Source organism: Ochotona princeps, chromosome 1, assembly GCF_030435755.1.
Source record: "Ochotona princeps isolate mOchPri1 chromosome 1, mOchPri1.hap1, whole genome shotgun sequence".
Classification (NCBI taxonomy): domain Eukaryota; kingdom Metazoa; phylum Chordata; class Mammalia; order Lagomorpha; family Ochotonidae; genus Ochotona; species Ochotona princeps.
This window is the reverse complement of record NC_080832.1, coordinates 6,727,912-6,733,911: the sequence shown is the minus strand read 5'-3', so window position 1 is coordinate 6,733,911 and position 6,000 is coordinate 6,727,912. Positions and strand designations below refer to the sequence as shown.

The 6,000-nt window shown below is 54.0% G+C and overlaps 1 protein-coding gene across 3 annotated transcripts in view; it reads left to right on the top strand.

Moving 5' to 3' along the window:
* Window positions 1-829: 829 nt before the first annotated feature.
* Window positions 830-6,000, top strand: part of WTAP (WT1 associated protein) — a 29,964-nt gene continuing 24,793 nt past the window's right edge. The window contains exon 1 of one of the 3 annotated variants that reach the window (XM_058660796.1): window positions 830-1,027. The gene's annotated coding sequence lies outside the window, so the exon portion shown is untranslated. Of the gene's footprint in view, window positions 1,028-1,078; window positions 1,254-6,000 lie in introns of those variants that run through there. The other 2 variants (XM_058660754.1, XM_058660843.1) reach the window with 2 other exon arrangements.

The following is a 6,000-nucleotide window of genomic DNA, read 5'->3' as shown; positions in this document are numbered from 1 at the left end:
TCGTAGGCGGCTAGATAATTTCGCTGTTGTCACCTAACGTCACCTGGGACTCGTTACAAAGCCACATCAACTATTTCCTCAGGCGTGGCTGCGGCTGCCCTCTTCACCGTTGCACCACATCCAGTTTCCCATCAGCGGACAGCCGCCCTGTCTGCACCCTTTCGCTAGTTCGAGCGGCAGGGCAGCGATCCACCCGCGCACGCGGCTTCCCCTGGCGGGAGGCACTGGGGCGACGCTCCCGGTCCCAGCGCCCTCCACCGCGGTGTTCCCTCTCGGACCCCTTTCCCTCTTGCAGTTCCCAAGGCTTGCTGCGCCCGAGCTAACTCTCTGGGGCAGAACCCCACGTCCACCTCGTCCCTAGGAACTCTCCTCAGGTTCGGCCGGCCGGGCTCGAGCGGCTCCTCAGCGGTGCGCAGGGCAGACGGGCACTCCTCGCGGACTTGCAGGCTACCGCTGTGGAACCGGCCGAGGGAGCCGCGGGGCCGCCGACTCGGGCCAGGCAGGCGCACGCGCTCCCCGTGCCGCAGCGAACTTTCGGCCCTCGGCTCTCGCTGAGGCAGAGCGGCGCCCCAGCTCTGCGAACCTACAGACAGGCCGCCGGGGTTCGGGCCCCGCGACACCCACACGCGCCGTCCCGGGGGCGCGCGGAAGCAGCGAGGCCCGCGCAGCCAATCACGCGCCGCCGCCGCGCGGATCCCTCCGCCCCGGGCCGCGCCGCCGCCCGTGGCCCCTGCGAGCGCGTCCAGCGGCGGCCGCCTTCCCGAGATGCCCCGCTGCTGACCTCCGCCGCCCCTCTCTCTCCAGCGGCCCGACACCCCGAGCCAGCGGAGCCCCGGCGGGGGGCGGCGGCGGGGCTCGCGCCCGACCTCGGCGTGGGAGGCTGCGGTGCGGCCGGAGCGTCCCCCAGGGAGGCCGTCGCTCCATCACGGCGCGAGGGCCCCGGTCGGGCGAGGCCGGCGGCCCGCTCTCTGGTCGGCTGCGGTGCTGCGGCGGGGCCCGGCGGCCGCGCCCGGGAGGCGCCTCCACGGTGAGCCGGCCAGCCGCGAACATGGCGGAGCGGGGAGGCCGGCGGCGGGGCGGGGCGGGGCGGGGCCGGCCCGGGCGCCCGGACCTGGTTTCCTCCCTCAGCGCCATTTTGTGGCAGCGAGACCCGCAAATAAAGGGGCGCGCGGGGCCGTGGCGGGAGGAGGAGCGCGGCGGCGAGGCCTCGGTCTATGCGACTGGCGGCGCCCGCGCGGCCGCGGCCTGGAGAGGTAGGTGCGGGCGGCCGGCGGGACCCTCCGCGGTCGAGCCCCGGAGCGGCGGGGAGAGCCCGAGGGCCCGCGCCGGCCTCCCGGCAGCCGCTTCCTGCTCCCGCCGGCCGGGACGCTTCCGCCGCCCCGAGGCCGTCTTCCTCGGGCCCGGAGGTGGCGGCGGGCGCTTCGGAGGCCCCGGGCCGGCCTCTCGGGACTGCCGGGTGGTGCGCGTCCTTCCCGGCCTGCGGCTCCCGTGCACCCGGCGCGTGGGCTAGGGAGAAGCGGTTAGCTTGGCCCGGTTCTTCGCGGCGCGTCCTCCGTGGGCCTTCTATGGTAGAACGGAGGGCGTGCGTCCTGCGAGGACCGGGATGCTCCCCGGGCCGCGCGGCTGTCGCCATGGCCCCCCACGCGGGTCCCAGCCAGGGTTGCGAGAGTGAATTCCCAAAGGACGGCGTCTAAGGGCTTGGCTGGCCGAGGCAGTAACATGGGAAGGAGAGAGGGAAAAGGGCTCGTGCCCGGTGCCAAACTTGATCGGTGGGCGTACGACAGCGGTGCCTTGTGTCTGTCCCTTTTCTGCCCACTTTCCCTGTCGCTTCTCACGTGGTGAACTCCGTTGCAATGCAAGTGAAAGTCACCGCAAGTTAGATTCGCTTTTTTTGGTTTAGCGATTTTGTGTGCTGGGTAAGAACATGCTGTAGGGCCAGGGGACTCCTGGTAAAAACGAAATGGGAAAGCCTTTTCGGTATGACTGCCGTTAATTTCATTCGATCCGGAGCTGCAGATGAGGCCAGTTGGAGAGAGCTGGATGGCAGTGCACCGGGTGGCCCGCGATAAGGTTGAGGATACCTTGTTTCTAACGTGCTGTGACCTCTTCCAGTATCCTCAGCGAGACAGCTGAGGATCCATCGGGATTTTCGCACGCTTTTCAGTGACAGAACTTGGCAAATTACCAAAAATACTGAAGTCCTGAAGGGTGAGAGCAGTAAGAGTAATGTGACCCGGGTACCACTGCTTTTACGTAGCCCTCAGGATGTATAGATCTTCGTAGTATCCACCTTGCTTGTTTCAGTGTGTCTGTCCAAACTAGCAGGTGGATGTGAGGTGGAAGCGTGTCCTTGGGTGTGTTGGGAGTTCCGACAGTTGGATTTGTTGAGTACGTACAACTGGTTTCAGATGTATAGGGTACAGAATTGTCTTAAAAATTTTGTTTTTAGCGATCTTAGTGTTTACAATGTACTTGCATTACTTGCGTCTTATTTTTCAAAACTTTATGTTGATGGATTGTATTGTGGTTTTATTTTTGTTTTTACTCTGTTTCTTATATTCCTACCTCATTTCTTGTCATCACCAAGCTTGTTGAAAAACTTTCCAATATTCCCATAATAGAGTAGTAAGGTGATTTCATCAAGCTGTAAAGGTGCTAAACGCTGTAAATCAGTGTCTTTTAAGATGTACTGGGTGGAATGTACCCAGGAATGGTTAAGTTGCCTTGTATTCATATTTGGAAAACCCTTGTTTATATGGCTTTTTTTTAAAATAATGATGAATGCATTTAGAAAACAGCGCTTGCAAAATCGGTATCATTTTGTAAAATTTGGAAACGGTAGCCCAGTTAAGTAACTTACTCAGGATCACAGTTAAGGCTAATACAAGTGTGGAGAATAGGTGGTTCTCTGACTGTATGGGGTGATTGGCTGGGTCCTTTCTGTAGAGCACAGGCCCTTAGTACAGGGCTGAGTTGCCTAGTAAAGTGCCATGATGCTGCTGGGTATGGGATGCTGGGGAGACGTTAAGGCATCGAGGGTGGATCTGATGTTCTGAATTTGAGGAGTATCATCTGGATGATCTACATAAATAATTGAAACTTTGATGTAGTTTAAAAACCAGTCATTTTAAATTGTGCTTTAAGGTAGCCAGACTAGCCAATTTTTATTTTATTTTTTTAATCTCCATTATTTATTTTTTAAAGTATATATTTTGAAGATTTATTTATTTTCATTGGAAAGGCGCATATACAGAGAGGAGTAGAGACAGAGAGGAAGATCTTCCGTCTGATGATTCACTCCCCAAGTGACCACAATGGCGGGAGCTGACCCGATCTGAAGCCAAGAGCCAGGAGCTCTTCCGAATCTCCCAGGCTTTGGGCCTTCCTCGACTGCTTTCCCAGGCCACAAGCATGGAACTGGATGGGAAGTGGAGCTGCCGGGATTAGAACCGGCGCCCATATAGGATCCAGGTGTGTGCAAGGCGAGGACTTTAACCATTGCACTATCGTGCCAGGCCCAAAGTATATTTATTTTTAATTTTAAAGGCAGAAAGAGATTGTCCATCCATTGAATCCCTCCAAATGACCACAACAGCCAGGGCTGGGTCTCTCACCTTCTTCAGCCGTATCAGCTGGAGCTGGAACAGAGCTGGTTCTCAGACCCAGGCTTTGTGACAGAGCTATGCATGTCCCAGCATCTCAGCCACTCAGATTTCACATGGTTGAGGAGGGAAAGCAGAATTACCCATCTTGATTAGTAAGCAGCTTTTGAGAGGCACTGGGTTTAGGACCCAAACCTCCAATTTATTCATTCATTTTTTAAGCTGACCTGATCACCAAATGAGTCACATTTGCATCCTGGAAAATGGAGATTAACTTTGATTTTCAAAAGTTATTTCTCATAAGTAGCAAGAGAGTGCGTGGGCACCTTTAAGATTCAGATCTGGTGACTGCCAGTGCTGTTGCAGGGGTGACATGGTGCAGCGGTTAGACCGCCACATGTGAATCTCAGCTTGTGCACTTGCAGTCCCGCTCTTGGCTCATGTTCTGAACAAAGTAGAAGATGGCCCAGGTGCTTGGGGCCCCTGCCCACCCATGTGCAAGACAGGAACAGAGTTCCTGATGGTTGACCTTGTCCTACCACAGACCCAGCATTTGCAACCGTTTGAGGTATGAGGCCTTGGATGCAAGATCAATTCTGTCTTTCCCTCCTTCCCTCTACCTTTCGGATGTTTCTTTTTAGTGATGTTGTATCGTTCCTTCTTTCCAGTGGAAGATTAGTTTAAGACTGCGGAGTGTGTGTCTGCTATGAATCTAGAAATGACTATAGATGTAAAAGTTGCCTTGGGGATTAATAATTCTTTTAGCCAATCCAAGCAATGTAAATGTAAAAATTGAGGATTAGGTTCTGTTTTGATTGAGTAGTTGAATGTTATATGTTAATGTTTTTAAGTTTCCAGCTTACTTTTTTATTATTATTATTTTTCTTAGAAAGGTCATCTGCAGGGCCCGGCGGCGTGGCCTAGTGGCTAAAAGTCCTCGCCTTGAACGCCCCGGGATCCCATATGGGCGCCGGTTCTAATCCCGGCAGCTCCACTTCCCATCCAGCTCCCTGCTTGTGGCCTGGGAAAGCAGTCGAGGACGGCCCAATGCATTGGGACACTGCACCCGCGTGGGAGACCTGGAAGAGGTTCCTGGTTCCTGGCTTCAGATCAGCACAGCACCGGCCGTTACGGTCACTTGGGGAGTGAATCATCAGATGAAAGATCTTCCTCTCTGTCTCTCCTCCTCTCTGTATATCTGACTTTGTAATAAAAATAAATCTTAAACAAAAAGAAAGGTCATCTGCAGAGAGATGAGATACAGAGATTTCCATTTGTTGGACAAAATTTGGAAACTGTAGCACAGAGAGTTAAGTAACTTGCTGAGGATCACAGTTAACAATAATACAAGTGTGGAGAGTTGGCCATCCCCTGATGGCCACAATGACTATAGCTGAGCCAGTCTGAAGCCAGGAGCTTCTTCCGGGCCTCCCACCAAGTGCAGGGTCCCAAGGCTTTGGACCATCCTCTACTGCTTTCCCAGGCCACAAGCAGGGAGCTGGATGGAAGCAGAGCTGCTGCCACACAAACTGGCACCCATATGGGATCTGAGTGCTTGAAGGGTTTGGGAGGATTAGTCAATGGAGTCATTGCACCAGGCCGACTCCGTTCTAATTTGCCTTTACCTTAGTGAATTTAATTGTGTGGCTTATCAAAGAAAGATGGACTTTTCATCAATTTAAGATTTTTCTCAGGCTCTTAATTCCTAAATTGAATACATATACATAGAATGACCCGTGACTGTTAAGAACTCATTTGTGAAAATGTAAGCGTTGCACAAATCCTGTATTTATCCCTGACTTAGATTTCAGAAGGTTATTTTGGGGATCGTGTTTAGTGAAGTCACCTGCATCCCATGTTGGAGAGCCTGGGGTTTGTTACCAGCCCCAACTCCTTGTTCCAACTTTCTGTTAATCCCGGGAGGCAGCAGGGTAGCCCAGGCCGCTGTGTCGTGCCACCCAGCTGGGAACCCTGCATTGAGTCTCAGTTCCCAGATTAGCCCACCCAAGTCCTGGCTGTTGAGGGAGTACGGGCAGGAGAGCTCACTGTCTCAAAGAAAAGTTCTCTGAATACCACTTTAATTCACATCCACCCAAAAACTTTTTTAAAAGACTTTTTTTTTAATTGGAAAGGCAGATAGGAGGAGTGACAGAGAGGAAAATCTTCCATCTGATGGTTCACTCCCCAAGCGGCCGCAGCAGCTAGAGCTTTGGGGTTTGTTTGTTTGTCTGTTTAAGACAGCAGCAGAGATGGAACTTTCATCCACTGACTCACTCTGCAGACTTCTAGCAGCTCAGGCTGGCTCGGCGAACGCCAGAGCGCAGAACTCCCTGGTACCCAGTGGGCAGCAGCAACTCAATTACTGGAGCATCCTCCACTGTCCCCGGGATGTCCTAAC